General features: G+C 36.8%; 1 protein-coding gene across 1 annotated transcript in view; it reads left to right on the top strand.

Moving 5' to 3' along the window:
• Nucleotides 1-20909, top strand: part of ZFYVE9 (zinc finger FYVE-type containing 9) — a 172125-nt gene that overhangs the window by 44753 nt on the left and 106463 nt on the right. Inside the window, exon 2 of the mRNA XM_040627308.1 lies at nt 9378-9483. The gene's annotated coding sequence lies outside the window, so the exon portion shown is untranslated. The remainder of the gene's footprint in view (nt 1-9377; nt 9484-20909) is intronic.

The raw sequence follows: 20909 nt of genomic DNA, 5'->3' as shown, positions 1-20909 counted from the left end.
GTCTCTCTCTGTCAAATAAAGAAAATCTTCAAAAAATAAAGCCTTGATAAAACATAGTTTAAGTTTGAACTGTTCTTCATTATGCAAATCCATAATTTTATGTTGGCATTAACAGACTTTGGAATAGTGGGTACATACAAGCCTTAGCAGTCTAAGCATAACTCTGGGATCCTTTGTATGGAAAAATTTCCTAGGTGGAAGTGCTTTGAAAATTAGCTTTGAAAGTTAGTCCTTTAGTTATTTTACTTTGTATCATAAGCAGTTAGTGAGCACTTACTCTGTGCCAAATATTGTACTATGTATCATGAATACAGTGATAAATAAGACATAAGTAGTCCCTATCCTGAAAAACCTCAGTACCCTGGAAGGGAGAGATAAACAGTTTTTAAAAATTCATAATTCAGTTGATAAGTCCTATAATAAAGGAAGTAAAAGCTATACAAGAAAGAAGGGACACCTATTTGAGACCTAGATCAGAAGGGTTTCATAGAAAATGTGATATGTAGGCTAGGATAAGGAGGAGAAGTAAAAATTAGTAAAGTAACAGTGGACAGGCACAGAATTCCAGGCCTAAATAATGTGTGGAGGCCTGTTTGTTATGGGTTTTTTTTGATAACAGTTTTATTGAGATATGATTGACATACCATGAAATTCATTCTTTTAAAGTATACATTGAGTGGTTTTCGGTACATTCACAGAGTTTGCAACCATTATCACTATCTAATTCCAGAACTTTTTTTTTTTTTTAAGAGAGTGAGTGGGGAGGGGCAAAGGGAGAGAGAGAATCTTAAGCTCCCAGCATGGAGCCCTACTTGGGGCTCAACCTCACAACCTTGAGATTGTGACCGGAGACAAAATCAGGAGTTGGAGGCTTAACCAGCTGAGCCACTCGGCGCCCCCAGAACATTTTTACCACACTGAAAAGAAGCCCTGTACCCATTAGTGGTCACTCCCTATTCTCTCCTCTCCCTGTTCTCTGGCAAACACTTATCTACTTTCTGTCTTTAAGGATTGCCTGTTCTGGACATGTCGTATAAATAGAACTCTACAGTATGTGGTCTTTTGTGACTGGCTTCTTTCACTTAGCATAATATTTTCTTTCTTTCTTTTTTTTTTTTTAAGGATTTTATTTATTTATTTGACGGAGAGAGAGTACAAGCAGGGGGAGTGGGAGAGGGAGAAACAGACTCCCCGCTGAGCAGGGAGCCCGATATGGGGCTTGATCCCAGGACCCTGGAATCACGACCTGAGCCGAAGGCAGATGCCCAACCGACTGAGCCACCCAGGAACCCCTCGCATAATATTTTCAAGGTTCATCCATATCGTAGCATGTATTAGTATGAGGGTCTGTTTTGAGGAATGGAAATGGGCAAGATTAAGAATTAAAAGTTCAATTGATTAGGATGACCAGTGCATAAAGTAAGAATTTGAGAATAGAGAGATGTCGTACTAGAGAAGTAAGCAGAAACCAAATCAAACGGAACTGTGTTTTAGAGGTATGGACTTTGTTCTAAGGGCAGTAGGTTACCACTGAGTGGTGTTAAGTACAAAAATAATATAATCAGATTTGTGTTTTGCATTTGCATAAAGAATAGGCTAGATGGACACAAAAAGGGCAGGGAGAATAGTTAGCATTCTTAAAAAAATCTGGGCAACAGAAAGATGTGAGATATGGCAGAGGAAATGGAGAGAGTGGATGGATTTGAGAGATTTAAAAGGCAGTATTGATTAAGACTTGGTGTTAGACTGAATGTAGAGGTGGAGGGAGAGGAGAGATAGTATCTAGAATGGCATTCGAAGCTTTAAGTTGGTCAGCAGAGTGGATAATGGTGCATAGACTCATTAAGGAGTTGGGTAACGAGACAGGTTTCAGGGTGCTGATCTATAAAGTGTTCTAAAATGGCATTGGAAAGTTGGTGAGATGAAAAATGTATTAGCCAGAACTCTTCATAGAATATTGTATGTTGTTTAGAGGAAAACTTTCATGAGTTTCCATAGAAGAAGGTAAGATCCCCTCCCTCACCTAGCTTCTTGCTTGAATGATGAGGCAGTTCCTAAACTGTATCCTGAGAAGCTCAAAGGCTGTTTTATTGAGTGGGATATGCAAAGTCAGAAGTCAGAGCTAAATATAAATAGTTCAGTAGAGGAGAGGCTGCTATCATTGTGTCGTCTTTTTTGCCTGTCCCTTTAATGGTTCTTACCCTTTCCTTTAGAATATTTATATAAGATTTATATAAATAGAATATTTATATAAGATTGGATTAAAGAGTATCAAATTGGGGTGCCTGGGTGGCTTATTTGGTTAAGCGTCTGACTCTTGATCTTGGCTCAGGTCATACTCTCAGGTTCGTGAGATTGAGCCCCGTGTTGGGCTCTGTTCGCGGCATGGAGCCTGCTTAAGATTCTCTTTTCCTCTCTCTCTCTGCCCCTTCCTCCTTTTTTTTTTTTTTTTTTTTAAAGATTTTATTTATTTATTTGACAGAGAGAGAGAGACAACCAGCGAGAGAGGGAACACAAGCAGGGGGAGTGGGAGAGAAAGAAGCAGGTTCCTAGCAGAGCAGGGAGCCCGATGTGGGGCTCGATCCTAGGACCCTGGGACTACGCCTGAGCTGAAGGCAGACACTTAATGACTGCGCCGCCCAGGTGCCCCTGCCCCTTCCTTTTTTCAAAAAAAGAGTATCAAATTACTAACCTGTTACATGTATCTATTGCTATGTAATAAAATACACCAAAACATAGTGGCTTAAAGCAACAATTTAATTATTATCTCTAATGGTTAGGGTTTGGCTGGGCTCAAGGTTTTCATGAAGTTGTAGTCAGATAGTCTTGCTTGAGGCTTGCTCATCTTGAGGCTTGCTCATCTTGAGGCTTGCTCATTCAAATATGTAAAGGTTCATGGGCAAAATCATCTACATGTGGCCTTTCCATGTTGTCTCTGTAGCATGATAACTGGATTCCAAGAGCGAGTATCCCAAAAGGACCAGGCAAAAACTGTGTTACCTTTTATGACCTAGCTTTGAAAGTTATGTAGTATTCTTTCTGTTTTGCTCTATTTGTTGAGGTAGTCATGAAGTTCTGCCCATGTTTAGAGGAAGGGGACATAGATTTCACCACTCTTATAAGAAGATCATGTGGGATGGGAGATATTGTAGCAGGTATCTTTGCAAATATAATCTGCCACACCTAAATTGAGAGTCTTGTCCAGACTAGGATAGGTAACAAAGAAAATGACTTTGGAAGATTGAATACAATTTTGTACATATTGAGTTTAACTCCCTGTCAGAATTACTGGTGAAAATGTTAAGGAGTTTAGTTGCTAAGCAGTTACTGACTTTTTTCTACGGTAAATAATATTAATCAGAACCAAGACAGGAAACAGTATTTAACTAAGAATGTTTTCTAGTTTACCCTTGTTTCCTTATTCTTTTTTTTTTTCTTTTTTTTTTTTTAACCTGTGGCCAGGATTGTGGAAATTACAGACTGTTCCCTATTTAATGATGGTTTGACTTAGGATTTTTTTAAGGCTTTAGGATCATGTGAAAGCAGTACACATTCAGTAGGAACCATACTTCAGATTGTGAATTTTGATTTTTCCCAGGCTAGTGATATGTGGTATGATACTGTCTTGTGATTCTGGGCAGCAGCAGTGAGCCACAGCTCCCAGGCAGCCATGTGATTGCAAGGGTAAAGAGCCAATACACTTAATATCATTCTGTACCCGTACACCCATTCTGTTTTTTACTTGCAGTACAGTATGTATGCACTGAATTACGTGAGATATTCAACCCAGTATTATAAAATAAGCTGTTAGATGATTTTGCCCAGCCGTAGGCTAATGTAAATATTCTGAGCATGTTTAAGGTAAGCTAGGCTAAGCTACGATGTTCGGTAGGTTAGGTGTATTAAATGTATTTTAGACTTAATGATATTTTCAACTTACGGTTGGTTTATTGGGACGTAATTCCATCATAAGTTGAGAAAGATCTGTATTACCTTCATAAATCTTTTCTGTTATAAACATGTCCACATCAGAGTGTCCTATAAATTGCTTGCATTTTATATTTTAAACATCATCTTTATTCCTGTCATTTTTCTTGTAGGTTTATTTAAAAAAAAATCTTGGTTTTTAAATTTTAGATGATTCTTCTTTCTCTTTCCCCATATATAATTAAAATTTTAATCTTCTGTTATATTTCCCAGGGAGATAATCTTTTAAAATCTTTGTCTTTCCTGTTTCCTTTCTTTTTCAGTTTTCATATTTGAAAGTAAAAATTTAAGTAGCTTGGGATTTATTTTTTTAAAGATTTTATTTATTGTAGAGAGAGAGCCAGGGGGAGGAGCAAAGGGGGAGGGAGAGGGCAGGGGAAAGAATCTCATGCTGAGCCTGGAGCTTGTTGCAGGGCCCTGAAATCATGATCTAAGCCAAAATAACCAAGAGTTGGTTGCTTAACTGACTGAGCCACCCAAGGCACCCCTAGTTTGGGTTTTTTTGTTTTTTGTTTTTTTAAAGATTTTATTTATTTATTTGACAGAGAGAGACAGCCAGCGAGAGAGGGAACACAAGCAGGGGGAGTGGGAGAGGAAGAAGCAGGCTCCCCCGTGATGCAGGGCTCGATCCTGGAACGCTGGGATCATGCCCTCAGCTGAAGGCAGACGCTTAACGACTGAGCCAACCAGTCACCCCACCAGTTTGGGTTTTTATTAATTGAAATTCCTGTGTCCTCAATTCTCTTTCCCGTTATTAACAAATAATAAATATTCATTCCAAGAAAAATTAGGACTATAGAAGATTGAAAAAATGTAAATCACCCAAACACTACCAAGAGATTATTATATTTTGGTGTGTATTTCTTTTTTTTTTTTTTAAAGATTTTATTTATTTATTTGACAGAGATAGAGACAGCCAGTGAGAGAGGGAACACAAGCAGGGGGAGTGGGAGAGAAAGAAGCAGGCTCATAGCAGAGGAGCCCAATGTGGGGCTCGATCCCGTGACGCCGGGATCACGCCCTGAGCCGAAGGCAGACGCTCAACCGCTGTGCCACCCAGGCGCCCCTGGTGTGTATTTCTTAAGACTTTTAAATTTTGGGGCACCTGGCTGGCTTAGTCAGTGGAGTCCACAACTCTTGATCTTGGGATTGTAGGTTTGAGCCCTATGTTGGGTGTGGAGATTACTTAAAAATAAAATCTTTTTTTAAAAAAAAAAAAAGACTTTTAAGTTTTCCCCAAATACGGAGTCTTACCATTTGTACCATTTTATAAATGGCTCCTTCCAGTTGACATTTAGATTTGTCCCAATATTTTACTATTTTAACATCAATCTAACAGTTACTCCATGTTTTTTTTATTTATCCAATTATTTCTTTAAGGTAAATCTCTAGAATGTAGTTTTATGTCAAAGTGCCTGTATTATAGGGGTGTCTGGGTGGCTCAGTTGGTTAAGCATCTGCCTTTGGCTCAGGTCATGATTCCTGGGGTTCTGGGATTGAGCCCCTCATTGGGCTCCCTGCTCAGTGGGAGCCTGCTTCTCTCTCTCTTCCTCTGCCTCTCTCCCAGCTTGTGCATTCTCTCTCTCAAACAAATAAAATAAAATCTTTAAAAAAAATTGCCTGTATTATAGAGTAATAATAAAATTTCCCAGTTATTGTGCCTGATTGGCTCAGTCAGTGGAGCATGGGACTCTTGATCCCTGGGTCGTGAATTCAGGCCCCATGTTGAGTGTGAAGCCTACTTAAGAAAAAAAAAATCCCTATTATTTAAATCCTTGTTACTTTTTTTCTCTTCCACTAGAGAATTCTCTGTTTTTGTTTCTCTCTTGCATATTTTGCTTACTATCCCTTTCTCCTACAACACACACATTCACAAATAATTATCAGGGTGGAAGGAATCTTCATCATGAATTTGATTACTTAAATATGGACTTCATTAATCTCATTTGATTTATCTTTTCATGAAACATTTGTTGAACACTCTGTACTGTGCCCTGGCTTACAGAGAATGAAGACATGGTCCTTGTTCTTAGTGAACTGATAGTTCAGTGGGGAGGTAGACAGGCATACTGACAATGTAAATTAATTTGGTAAGTGCTGCCGTTTGTAAAGAGAAGGCATGACATGAGTGTAGGATGACTCTTCTAAAACAGTCTGTAGAGAATCAGGGAAGGCTGCTCAGGTTGAGTTGAGAGTGAGTGGGTTGAACCTTGGGTAATGCAAATTAGCTAGGCAAAGAAAAGTGGCAAAAGTGTCTCAGTATAGGCACAGAACATGCTAGATGTTAGCATGTTAGAGATAGAGATGATAGAGAAGCATGATAAAGCATCTCACAAGAAATATGGGTATTTTTGTATGATTGGAGCTTAGGGAAGTAGTGGGAGAACAGGATGGAAAAGAGGCAGAGACCAAGTTCTGAAAGGATCTCTATTGCCATGCTAAAAAACTATACTTCATTCTTGGGGGAAGAGAGTAAGGGGAATTATTCATTAGCTAGAAAAGCACAATCAATCTGGGTAGTATTTGTGGTGACAAATGAAGACCCATCACTCACATCCAGAGATGTGTCCGTTAAGTAGGTGAGATAGGAGGGGGATAAGGTGAGAACTGATGAGGTCTTAAAATAAGGCAGTTGTAGAAATAGAAGGAGGGAGATGCAATTAGGAGCTATTTATTTGGAATCCTTGCCATGGGAGATGTGTTATATTCTATACTTAATTAAATCATCCTGGGTATTTTGAATATTTACTATATGACAAGCACTGTTGGGGTCTTGGGATAAAAGGATGAATAAAGGGTTTCCTGCCTTGAGTGGCTTATTGTCTAGTGGAGTGCAACAGATTGTAAAGGGAGAAATTACCATGTAATATGAACTGTGTTATAGATGTATTATGAGAGCATAGAGAACTAAGTGATTATTAATTTCACATTAAGAGGTGATATTGAGCAGAATCTTGAAGGCATTTTGAAATTTTTTCCCATGTATCTTGAACTGTATTTAAAACATTTTATACTGTATTTTATGTTGTATATCTATCCAGTTACTAAACTTCTTTTGTTCCTTCCAAAAAGGAATTCCATAATGCCAAAAGGTGATGAAAAGGCTGTACCATAAAGTGCTCATTCTGGGCAGAAAGTACTAGATTACTGTTTGTTATTTGGAAAGCATGTTTTTACATGAGGTGAGGGAGGCATTACTTATTGCTTGTCTATCTCTCTTTCCTTTTGTTTTTTAAATCTATTTCTCTATTTGTTAGGGCATTGGCAACTTTTAGGGCTACTTTTAAGAAAGAATACAATATTATATTCCATTATGTGTTTGTTCTCAAAGATAAGAGTGGAGACTTGTCGCTAAATAGAATGGATTGATCCCCCTCCCCTACACACTTGTTTTCTTTCTTCCCTAAAACTCCACTGAATGATAGGAAGAAACAACAGAAAAGGAAACCTCCCATTGGATGGGAGGTTTCAATGAATGGAAAAAGTAAAATAAAGGTCTTAGAACTGAAGAAGCAATAAATTGTGGAGGGAGATGTGATGAGAAGCAAGTCTACACCCCCACAGGACCTTAGAGAAACTCTAGAAAGGCTCTTGGAAGCTCTAGGAATCTCTAAAGGCTTTAGGTGAGGTGTAGTGCTGGAAAAGAAATTGGTTGGAAGTCTGTAGAAAGTGTGGTTAGATACGCTGGTATGCTACCCTAGCTTATGTAGCCAAGTAACATTATTCCTTGTCCTGCAGGAAACTAAAGGTTTATTTTTTGGAAGAATTGAATTATGAAAGCTTTGAGTTAAGGGATTCCAGGCATATCAAAAGATAGGAATAAGGTACAGGGCTGAAAGTAGATTGACTAAGGGAAATGTAGTATGAAGTCACAAATGTAAAGTTGAGAGCAGTCTCCTTCTTGTGTGATTTTCCTCTAGACACATTTAAGCTTCTTGGGGGAACGTATGGAGTTAGGTAGACAGTTGGATTTAACCAGACTTAAGGCTTTGCCAGCTGAGGCTAAAGGTCAGAGGGATAAAATTCCAGAAGAAAAACCTGTGATGTTTAAGACAGTTACATAATATTATTGGACTTGCCTCACATTTCAAAATAGATACAGATATACAGTATTTGACTTTGAATCTGTCGAGTTAATTTTATTTATTTAAAAAAATCTTCAGTTAAATAGTTTAATTAGAGGTGAGGACTTTACTTTTGCCTCATTTACTTTTGGCTTTGGTACTTCTACCTCGTAGAGCCATTTCCTATTTCTGATATGATTTAGTTCTTTATTTGATATATGTAAGCCTGGTTCTTAGTATCAGCAGCACCTCTCATTTAGAATATATAACAAATACACATTTTTTTCAAGTTCTCAAGCTAGGAAAATCTTTTACCAGTAATTTTCATTCCATATTTTTTATTGGTATCTGGAAACTTGAATTTTAGGCTTTTTCCTTATTCTCTTATTTTTTAGTAAGTACATCGTTTTCACATCAGATAATGGAATTTTATTTGCAATAATGCCAGGAAAATTTATTTTAGTGCCTGTTATCTTTAAAATTACATGGTGTTCATTAGATCATATCTAAGATACTTTCCTGTTCTGAAAATGCTATGATTATATGTTATATATTTTATATGGATATTATGAGATTCTTAATTTTATTCTGGTTACAACTACTAATCTTGTCCAAGGCTAAATTAGGCTCTTAAAGAGTTTCAAATTATCTCTAAGCAGCTACAAAGGTATTTAAATTGGACTACTATAACTTCATGGATATTGTTATGTATTCAGAAGAAGGAAATAACATTTGAGGAAGCTTTGCAGTTTTGTCTTTGCATACCCCTGACAATAAAGGTTAATATTGGGCTAAGAGATCCATTGCTTCTAAACAGTAGAAGAGGACTGGAATCATAAGAGATTCCATTTGGAGGAAAAACAGTTCTTTGGCAATAAAAATCTCAACGGGAAGCCTCTGAATCTCAATTTAAGGATTCTGTACAGAAAAAAAAAAAATCCCACATTCTAGTGAAGCAACAGTTTTGCTAGCTTTGGATTCTTGGAGGGCCTATTGTAATACAAAATAAGTGGTATTTTTATGAATTAACATAGTTAAAACCATTGGGTAGAAAGTGCCTGCCTTTGATGTTTCACTTTATATTATCCATTGAAAATAAATGTTAAAAAATTCTTAACTGTTCATTGAAATGTTTAACTTTTGGCCTTCTTACACAATAAAATGTGTCAGCTACATTTCATGCTGGCCAGGTCTTTGAATCTGAAGAAGTAATTTATTATTTACGCCCATAGCTTTCATTTGTTTGGCTATGATAGGTTTATATGAAGAAAATTAGGGCTTATTGCTTTAGCAAATGTAATGAGCAATGTGGTGTTTTTTCTTTAGGATCAAACAGAGCATACTGAATCAGCAGGACTGGCTGGTGGTGCGGCAAGCATCATGAGTAAGCACAGGGAAGTCTGTTCCTCATCACGTGTGTAAGGGGAAAAAGGTAAGAAAACCAGTGTTCTGTTTCTATTAGAGATTGAACTTAAGAAAACAACTAAATCTATAGAAAATAATGCTCATGTATATATGCTGCTTGCTTCATTTATAACATTGCCTCTTGTTAAATCAGGAGTGTGGTTTTAAAAAAAGACTTGACTTAAGTCCAGAACAAAGGGGTATTTTTAAATAACTGTTGAATTATGTCAAAAATTCTGATTTTTCTGCCAGTGCTTGGCTTTTTCCTTTTGGAGTCAACTTTCACATTGAGGATAGAAAGGTAATTTCAGCATGAAAAAGAACATGGATTTGAGCAATAATTGTTAAGAGGAAAAAAAATCCAATTAATCTTATTTCTATTTCTTAGTCATCATGCAAGACTTAAGCAATTACCCCTAATTTGGGGGCAGGGAATCAGAAATATAGATTGAATTAAATTATTTTACTTTGTATTTTTAGATTAATTGTGAAGAGCAATAATTTCCAGCAGAAAATTGGAAGTATTTTACTAATTCTTGTAGAGCAGGAGTCATTGATTTTTTTTTTCCTGACTGGAATCATGTTTGGTTACTTTCAGGTCTTACAGTTACTAAAGGGGTAGAAAATGGTGGTGGTGGGGAGGGTATGTGGGTGAGATTAGTTTCAGAAACTGATTATGCTGTTCACTAATGGCATGTTGCATACTCTGGCTGAATTCTTTGATTTTTCATGTAAGTTTTGAGGATTGGGGAATGGGTCTGACAGTGTGTGATAGGAGACTGAGCTCCTTTCCTCTTGAGTTGAGAATGGAGCAGAGTGGCACTCGGTAGTGCCTTCCCGATCAAAACTTCTGGGCCTGCAGCTGGAAGAGTATTTCTTGTACCCTAGCTACCTAATGTGAGGGTGTATGAAGGGAGTGCCCTTTTCTGCCTTTACTGGGCAAAATCTTATTCTTCAGGCATTACCTCTTTGGGACGTTTTCAACACACTGTAAAAACTATCAACAATAATAAATAGTAAATAATCAGGGGTAATCAGTTATTAGAATATTTGTCATAGTAGCCCCAAAATACACCCTTGCCTCAGTCTGATTTAGCTTCACCTCTTCTTTGGCTCCGTAGCACTCTGTGCATATATCAGTTGGCACAGTGTTTTATATTTTAAGTTTACTCAGCCATCTCCCCTGTGAGACATTAGGCACCATTAGGTCAAGGACATTGTCTTATTTGTCATTGTAATCTGATGGCTAGGACAGTGCCTGTTACCCAGTAGATACTCAGTAATGTTTGGTGCATGGAGATACACATGTTCATTGTAATTAGTAGATAGCATAAAGAGGAAGTACCAGTGAAGAAAACATAAAAGGAGCAATCAGATCAGTGCTATAAAAGTGGGTCCCCCTACGACTGAGATTCAAGAGAGTGTCCAAAAGAACTCTGGTCAGTAGGATAAAAAAGAAGAGGTCCAGAAGTCCAACATCAAATGAAGATGTCCTCAGGAAAAAACTGTTCTAAATTAAGTAATTATATTTCTTTTTTGAGATATACATGTGTAATATTTAGGGACTTCTATTTTGAATAAGAGTTGGATGCTTTTATAAGAAGACAAGTAAAGAATCCTGACATAAGGGGTACCTGGCTGGCTCAGTCAATGGAGCATGTGACTCTTGATCACAGGGTCATGAGTTTAAGCGCCACATGGGTGTGGAGCCTACTTAAAATAAATTAATTAATCTAAAAAATGAATCCTGACATAGGATTTAGATCCTCTGGGGGACTCAGCTTATGTAGTGAGAAGACTGCCCCTCTCTCAAATCCTCAGGAAACCACAGGTTTTTCTTTGGAAAATGAAACTAAAGATACTCAAGATTTGGGGACACTAAACATAACAGATCAAGGATGAGGCACCATGGTGAAAGCTGGAGGATTAAGGGAAATCCTTTATATTGAAAAATGAGACCCTTCCCCTCACTCCTTCCTCAACTTTTCCTTCAGAAGGTAATTGTCTTTTTACTCCCTTATAGATTATATGAGTTCTCTCTGGAGTCTAAAGAAAAGTCGTATCTATACTGGCAGTTAGAGGTCTCCCAATGAAATAGCTATGTTCCCACCTGATCACCATGCAGTGGAAGCCTCCTGGTTGAGAAGCCAAGAATGCAGATCTTCCAATTGACCTTTAGTACTTTCATTTATTTAATAAATAGGCATTTGGGGAAAGTGTCCAATAAGAAGGACAGAGACTAAAAGTACAAAAGAGGAACTTGAAGGACATAATACAGGAAACAGAAGAAAGTTTGAGGAAAAAAACCCCAATAAACAATAGGTAATTAGTAATTGCATCAGAGAGGTGAGAGAAGAAATTATATTCGTGAAATAAGGTGCTGTAAAAATAACTAGAAAAAGAAAGTGCCCTGGAAATTTAAAATATGATAGATACTTTTGGTGCATTTAAAAAGACAATTTAAACTATCTCAAGCTTATAGAAAAGTCACAAGTACAAAGAACTTTTTTTCTGTGAACCATTTGAGAGTAAGTTGCTAGCTACTGCATGCCCCATCTCCTTTGAAACTATGTTTCTGGCAAACAAGCACATTCTTGTACATAACCACAATACATTCATCAAAATCAGGAAATTAACTTTGATTCATTACCACCATATAATTCTCAGATCTTATTTAAGTTTTGCCAGATGTACAAATAATGTCCTCTATATCAAGAAGATCTAGTTTAGAATCACATGTTGCACTTAGTTGTCATGTTCCTGTAGTCTCCTTCCATTTGAAACAGTTCTGCAGTCTTTGACTTTTTTGACCTTGACACTTTTGAAGATTGCAGATCAGTTACTTTGTAGAATGTTCTCAGTTTTGGTTTGTCTGATGTTTCCTGACTAGATTCAGGTTATGCATTTTCATGGGAATATCACAGAAGTGGTGCTATTTTTGTTTTTAATTAAAACATTTTATTTTTTTAGAGCAGTTTTAGGTCCATAGCAAAATTGAGCAGAAATTAAAGGGTGTTCGCATAGCCCCCTGACTGCCCCTGCTCCCTACCTCACCTTCCCCAGTATTGACATTGCTGTGTCCTTTTCATTGCAGCCTGTCAAAGAGCATAGGTTTCCATTTGTCCCATTACTGATGCTCACTCTGATTCTTGTATAAGATGGTGTCTGCCAAGCTTTGCTGCTCAAGTTACTCTTTTTTTCTTTGGTACTTAGTATTTTTGTGGAGAGAAACTTTGAAGCTATGTAAATACCCCTTCCTCATCACACTTGGGATTCATTCATTCATATTGCAAAGACTCATGGTTCTCTTTTTTATTCAGTGGGTTATAATCCATTGCCATCATTATTTATTTTTATTTCTTACTTAGCCTGTGGGAACTCCTTCAGGCTGGTTTCTGTGTCGTTTTGACATGTCCCCATCATTCTTGGAGCACATACTTGCTTGCCAGCACACAAGATATTCAAGGTTGTTCTTTTTTTTTAATTGAAATATAATTCACATACCATAAAATTCATTCTTTTACAGTGTGTAGAGTCCAGTGGTTTTTATGTATTTACAGAGTTGTGTAGTCATCACCACTGTGTAGTTCCAGAACATTTTTATCACCCTCTCAAGCAAATCTTATATCCATTAGCAGTCACTTCCTGTTTCGCTCCCAATTCCCCCCAGCACCTGACAATCACGAATTAATTTTCTGTTTCTATGGATTTGCCTATTCTGACTGTCCATACAAATGGAATCATACAATATATAGATTTTTGTATCTGATTCTTTACCTTAATATTTCCAAAATTCATTCATGTTGGAGCATACAGCAGTTCGTCATCTTTTTTTATTGCCCTGTAATGTTCCACTTTGTTGGTGTACATATCACACTTTATTCATCCATTTATCAGTTGATATATATTTGGGTTGTTGCCACCTTTTGGCTGTTGTGAATTATGTTATTGTGAGCATTTGGGTATGAGTTTTTGTGTGAATATGTTTCCATTTCTCTTGGGTAAAACCTAGGAGTGGAATAGCTATGCCATAAGGTAACACTGTTTCACTTTTTGAGGGACTGCCAAACTGTTTCCCAAAGTTGCAACATCACTTTACTTTCCTCCTAGTAATGTGTGAGAGTTCATATTTCCCTACATCCTCATCAAAACTCTTGTATTTTTTCTACTCCAGCTGCGGAATTAGCCATTTCTCCATGGAGCCCTGTTTCCTTTCAGTGGATAACAATACTTAGAAACCAAATCTGGTGTGAGGTATATGCTCATTGCTACTTGAAGTAGAGATGGAGTTTTGCTGCTCTAAGATCCTGTGCACAGAGCTAGAGAATATATGTGTGTGTGTAAGGACACACATACATTTACATTTATATCTGTTGTGTGCGGACGCACACATTTACATTTATATCTGTTGTGCACGGACACACACATAATTACATCTTTATTGTGTGTGGACACGCATTTACATCTATGTTGTGTGTGGACACACACATTTACATCTATCTCTGTTGTGTGCGGACACACACACATTTACATCTGTATCTATTGCTATAAGTATCCATGTTACTTGAAGTCTGTGAGTTCATACTGATACCTCGAATTCCAAACCAACACTGAGGGGTTCTTTCTGGTTTTCACCTTTCGTGCATTTAACTCTCTTCTCTAACAGTGAGAAACCTTGCTCCTGGGGCACCTGGGTGGCACAGCGGTTGGGCGTCTGCCTTCGGCTCAGGGCGTTGTGGGATCGAGCCCCACATCAGTCTCCTCTGCTGGGAGCCTGCTTCTTCCTCTCCCACTCCCCCTCCTTGTGTTCCCTCCCTCGCTGGCTGTCTCTGTCTCTGTCAAATAAATAAAGAAAATCTTTAAAAAAAAAAAAAAAGAAAAGAAACCTTGCCCCTGTTGCCCTTCATGTAGTCACTTATTTGATCCATCTCTACAGGTAACCATTCTCGTATCACCTTCTCCTTCCCCTGGCCCTTCTTATCCTGCTCAGACTCTGACTTGCCACTCTGGACTGTGCTCTTACATCTCCTCCTCACCCCCTCCTGCATGTGGACTCTTCTCATCCCTAACCAGACCATCCCCTTCATGTGGATGCCTTCCTCACCTCTCTTGGGCTCTGACACCCCATGCTGTGCTGTCCTTCTGCGCAGACAGCCTCCTCACCCTCCTGGGTCTCTGACTCCTGATGTTGGGTCACCCTAACACAAGGGCATCTATTTTACCACACTTGGGCTCTGACTCCCCCTTACACAGATGCTCTCTTCATCCTGCTCCCATATCTATTGAATTTTTCATAACTTTTTCCCTTTTAATATTTTTTCAACTTTTTATTTTATAGGAATTGTAGACCCCCAGGAAGTTGTAAAAGCATATAAAGAGCTCCCGTGTACCCTTCATTTACCCAGTTTTTCTCACTGGTTACATCCTACGTAACTATAGAAAACATAAAAACCAGGAAACTGACATTTTATTTATCCATCCATCAGTTGATAGATATTTAGTTGTTACCACCTTTTGGCTGTTACGAATAAAGCTGCTGTGAGCATATTCATGAATGTGTATCTCTCCTGTTCGTCACATGTAGATTTGTGTAACCACCATTGCAATCGAAGATCTAACATGATTCTATCACCACAGAAATCTCCCTTGTACTGTTCTTTATAGTCACACGCACCCTCCTCTCCCTACTGTCCCATATTTAATGACTTTTTAAAATTAAAAACATTATTATTACAAGTCACAGGAAGAGCTGAGCAAGCATAGAGATAAACCATGTTATAGTCAGGAATAGAAAGACTTAATATCATTCCCAATCATGAGTGAGAGGCAGGGTAGGAACTTAATTTCTGAAAGTTGATTTTATTGGCATTCTGTTCCATCCTGTTGCATTGCTGAGTCTTGTAGCCTCTTGGGATAGTTTTTTCCCCAGCTCCTGGCTTCATTCAGAGAGCCCAGTCTGGCCCCTTCTGCTGCAGAAACTTCTGTAAGTTTGCAGCCAATAATTCCCATCCTTCCTGCTAGCTTTCAAATCCTAGGCCTGTTGCTGTCTAGTTTTGTGACCCCTGTGGACTGACACCCTTCAGTTTTCACTCATTACTGTGGCTTGCTTGCTTCTTGATTTATGTATCTGTATATTTCCCTTTCTTGCTTTTGAATTTGACTGTACAAACTATTTTAACATAATCTATTTTTTCTAGAATTTCTGTATTCTGAGTGAGAAGGAATGCTTCCTCTCACCAGCTCAGGATTCTTTTTTTCTCTTGAAAAATCTCAAGCCTATTGAAAAATTAAAAATAATACAATAAAGACCCATATAGCCTTTACCTAGATTCATCAGTTTCTACCATTTTGCTTCTTTTTTGAACACCTCTCTTCCTCTCTCCCTCCTTTCTCTTTTCTTTTTCTTCTCCTGCCCCACACTCATACACACGTTCACATACTTTCCTCTTTCTGAATCATTTGAAAGTTAAATACAGATAATAAAACACTTCTTTCCTAAATAGTTCAGCAGACATCTCCTAAGAGTAAGGACATTCTCCTACAAAATCAAAATAACATTATCACATCTAAGAAAAAGGTTATTAATTTATTGTATCACCTAATATATAGTCCAGATTTCTTGGGTTGTCCTGTAAATGTGATTTTTTGCTGTGTATGTATATATGTGTGTTTTCCTGATCTAGGACCCAGTCAGTTTTCATGCATGCATTTGGTTATTTAATCTCTTTAGTCTCTTTTAATTTGGAATGATGATTTTTATAACATTGAATTTTTTGGAAAGTTCAGAACAGTTGTCTTATAGAATGCCTTGCATTCTAGATTTGTCAAATTGTTTCTTCAGGACTCAATTCAGATTAAACGTTTTTGGCAAGAATACTGTGTTGGTAATATTTTAAACTTCTCATTGCATCACATCAAGAGGTGCATCATGTTAAACTTTTTAACATGTTAATCTGTATTTAACTATTGTTAAACAGTTGGTGATGCTAAGTTTGATCATTTGGTTTAGGTAATAATTATCATATCTTTTTACTATAAACATATATTTTCTCCTTTGTGATTATCTGTGTACTAATACTTTGAGGCACTATGAATATTTTCTTCCCCAATAACCATTTACCTAAAGGCTTTAGCATTCATTTTTGATGTTGGCCTGAATCAGTAATCATCGGAGTTCAGTACAGCTTCTTGACCAGCTGTTTATAGAGTAGTCCCTGCTTATCTATGGGGGATATGTTCCAAGACCCCCAGTGGTGCCTAAAACTATGGATAGTACCAAAACCTGTATATACTATTTTTTCCTATACATACATACCTATGATAAAGTTTAATTTATAATTTAGGCAAAGTAAGAGATTAACAGCAGTAACTAATAATAGAATGAACAATTATCACAATACACTACAATTAAGTTTATGTGAATGTGCTATAGTGCTCCCCATTGCTTAAAGTAATACAATACCTTTCTCAGACTGGCATTGCAGGGCTTGCATATGATGCCTATCTATCTCTCCAACTTTGTCCTAATGTTAACTATATAAATAAATTCTCGATCATTTCACTGATCCCTCAATAATTGCCTGTCCTCAGATAACTCCTTGTATGTCTCTCCCCGTTTGAAATTTCACTTCTATATCTTGCCATCTGGAATACCTGTTAAAATATTTCCATCCTTCTGGCCCAGCTCAAATCCATAAATAATGCCTTTCTTGACCATCCAGATGGTGGTCCTGCCCATTTCTTGAACTTTTATAGTACTTACTTTGTAGCACTTACCTGTTAATTTCATCTGACAAATTAATCAAGTTGTACTTTGTGTCTTGTACTATGTTATTAAAATCATTTATTATATTAATTTCCTTATTTAGCATTGTTTACCATTAATTAAGTTATAAGCTTCTAGATGTTAAGGATGATATCTGAGAATTCAGTTGATTGCAATACCCTGCATACAGTAGATGCACAATAAATATGTTAGATCCAATTATTTATTAATATTTTATATATAATGACTGAAATGCTTAGTATTGTAGGTGTATATTAAATGTGCTTGATTGTGCATTGTGAGAAATTTCATTCATGCTCTTAGTATTAGAAAGTTTATGCAGTTTTTATCAAAATAAAATGGCATGTATATAAAAATGATTTTGAACTATAAATCATTACACACAACAGATAGATTTTTTTATTTTTTTATTTTTTTATTTTTTTTTTTAATTAATGATTTTTTATTATATTATGTTAGTCACCATACAGTACATCCCCGGTTTCCGATGTAAGGCTCGATGATTGATTAGTTGTGTATAACACCCAGTGCACCATGCAATACGTGCCCTCCTTACTACCCATCACCGGTCTATCCCATTCCCCCACCCTCCTCCCCTCTGAAGTCCTCAGTTTGTTTCTCATAGTCCATAGTCTCTCATGTTTCATTCCCCCTTCTGATTACCCCCCCTTTCTTTATCCCTTTCTTCCCCTACCGATCATCCTAGTTCTTATGTTCCATAGATGAGAGAAATCATATGATAGTTGTCTTTCTCTGCTTGACTTATTTCACTTAGCATAATCTCCTCCAGTCCCTCCACACTGTTTTCCAAAGTGGCTGTACCAACTTGCATTCCCACCAACAATGTAGGAGGGATCCCCTTTCTCCACATCCTCTCCAACAATTGTTGTTTCTTGCCTTGTCTATTTTTGCCATTCTAACTGGCGTAAGGTGGTATCTCAGTGTGGTTTTGATTTGAATTTCCTTGATGGCTAATGATTTTGAACATTTTTTCATGTGTCTGTTAGCCATTTGTATGTCTTCATTGGAAAAGTGTCTGTTCATATCTTCTGCCCATTTTTTGATTTGTTTATTTGTTTCTCGTGTATTGAGTTTGAGAAGTTCTTTGTAGATCTTGGATACCAGTCCTTTATCTGTAGTGTCATTTGCAAATATATTCTCCCATTCCGTGGGCTGCCTCTTAGTTTTTCTGACTGTTTCCTTGGATGTGCAGAAACTTTTAATCTTGATGAAGTCCCATAAGTTCATTTTATCTTTTGTTTCTCTTGCCTTTGGGGATGTGTCATGAAAAAGGTTGCTTTGGCCGATGTCGTAGAGGTTGTTGCCTATGTTCTCCTCTAGAAATTTGATGGATTCCTGTCTCACATCGAGGTCTTTCATCCATTTGGAGTTTATTTTTGTGTATGGTGTGAGATAGTGGTCAAGTTTCATTCTCTTGCATGTAGCTGTCCAATTTTCCCAGCACCATTTATTGAAGAGACTGTCTTTTTCCCACCGGATGTTTTTTCCTGCTTTATCAAATATTAGTTGCCCAAAGAGCCGAGGGTCCATTTCTGGGCTCTCTATTCTGTTCCATTGGTCTATGACAACAGATAGATTTAAGAAAAACTATTAAGGGATTATTATGCAACCTATTTGTCTACCTAACCTTAAATTATTTAACAGGAGCCAATCAATAAATAAAAGTTGATTAAATGAATAATCATGAGGAAATATTTGAATAAATCCATTAAATCCCCTGAGCTTTTTTTAAAAATTGGTAAAATGAAAGAAATAATATTCACACTTTTATATGTCTCAGAGGAGAAAGAAAATTTGCATTTTATATTTACCTTAAATTTTGTAATAGCAGGATATTACGTTTTTTATTTTCCCTCTTATGCTTTCCTTACTCAGACATTTTAGGGAAATTGTGATATTATCTCCCCTTGATCTGCCTCCCTGTATACCAGTAAGAAGCCAAGCAGAATTTTCAGTTTGGAAAGAACATTTTGAGAAATTAAGGAGATAGATAAGTATGGGGATCATTATAATAGAGGGAAAAAATGGGATAATATTTACTGAACAACTACTGTGTGCTTTTGGCATTCTGTTAAGTAGTTGACACACCTAATGTATGTGCCCACAGAATGCTTTTAGATGAATTAACACCAAGAAGACTAAGTCTTTCTTAGAAATGGTACTTGAAAAGAAGATGTTTCAAAAGAAAAACCAAGGGGTGCCTGCCTGGCTCAGTCAGTAGAGCAGTCAACTTGATCTCTGGGTCATGAGTTCGAGCACCATGTCGGGTGTGGAGATTATTTTAAAAAGAACTATTAAAAGGAATAACCAAATCAGAATCATCATTAACATTTTGGAACTAATATCTCACATCCCCAAGCTTGCTTGAACTTTCTTGTTCCATTTGGGAACAATTCTTTAAAAGCTGTCTTTTCAAATAGAAATGTAGTTTTCTCTTTATCTCAAAGAGATAACACTCTCAACATCTGGAATTTATCTTTTGAAACATAATCCTATTCAAATGCACCAAGTTTGTCTTCTTTAATTAACATTTTGATTATTGTCAGCTTACAGGTTTCTAGACTTTATCAGCTTAAAGATCTTAGAATACCTCTACTGAGATGATGAATTTTATAGTTTACCATAGTCTGAATAGATTTATAAGAGATTTTATTCTTGTGTATTTAAGATTTATAAATTATGTAAATATTTTTTATTCATAAATCTTTGTATTTTTCACTTTTTTTCCAGGTTATTGAGATATAATTGACAAATAACATTGTATTAGTTTAAGGCATACAACATAATGGTTTGATATATGTATATATTGGTAATGATTACCACATAAGTTTAGTTAACATCGATCACTTCACATATAGTTGTGGTATGTGTATTTTCATTTTTTTCAATAAATACCTAGTAGAGGAATTGATGAATCGTATGGTAGCTCTATTTTTAATTTTTTGAGGAGCCTCCATACTCTTTTTCATACAGTTTGCATTTCCACCAACAGCATACAAGGGTCCCTTTTTCTCTACATCCTCGCCAACACTTGTTATTTCTTACCGTTTTGATACTACCCATTCTAACAGGTGTGATTTGGTTGTGGTTTTCATTTGCATTTCTCTGATGATTAGTCATGTTGAGCATCTTTTCTTCTGTGTGTTGGCTGTCTGTGTGTTTTTTAATTGGATTGTTTGGGGTTTTTTTGCAGTCAAGTTGTATGAGTTCTGGATATATTTTGGATGTTAACCCTTACTGAATATACGATTTGCAAATATTTTCTCCCATTCAGTAGGTTGCTTTTCATTTTGTTGATGGTTTCCTCAGCCGTGCAGAAGCTTTTTAGTTTGATGTAGTTCCACCTGTTTATTTTTGCTTTTCTTGCCTTTGCTTTTGGAGTCAAATGCAGAAACTCATCTCTAAGACCAATGTCAAAAAGCTTATTACTGCCTGTTTTCTTATAGGAGTTTTATGGTTTCAGGTCTTATGTTCAAGTCCTTAATCCATGTTGAGTAAAGTTGACCTTTGTGTTAAGTTGATTTCTGTGTATGGTATAAAATAGGTGTATGGTTTCATTCTTTTGCATGTGGCTGTCCAGCTTTCCCAACACCATTTATTTTTTATTTAAAAAAAATATTTATTTGACAGAGACAGTGAGAGAGGGA

Source organism: Ursus maritimus, unplaced genomic scaffold, assembly GCF_017311325.1.
Source record: "Ursus maritimus isolate PB19 unplaced genomic scaffold, ASM1731132v1 scaffold_12, whole genome shotgun sequence".
Taxonomy (NCBI): domain Eukaryota; kingdom Metazoa; phylum Chordata; class Mammalia; order Carnivora; family Ursidae; genus Ursus; species Ursus maritimus.
This window is presented reverse-complemented; position numbering and strand designations above follow the sequence as displayed.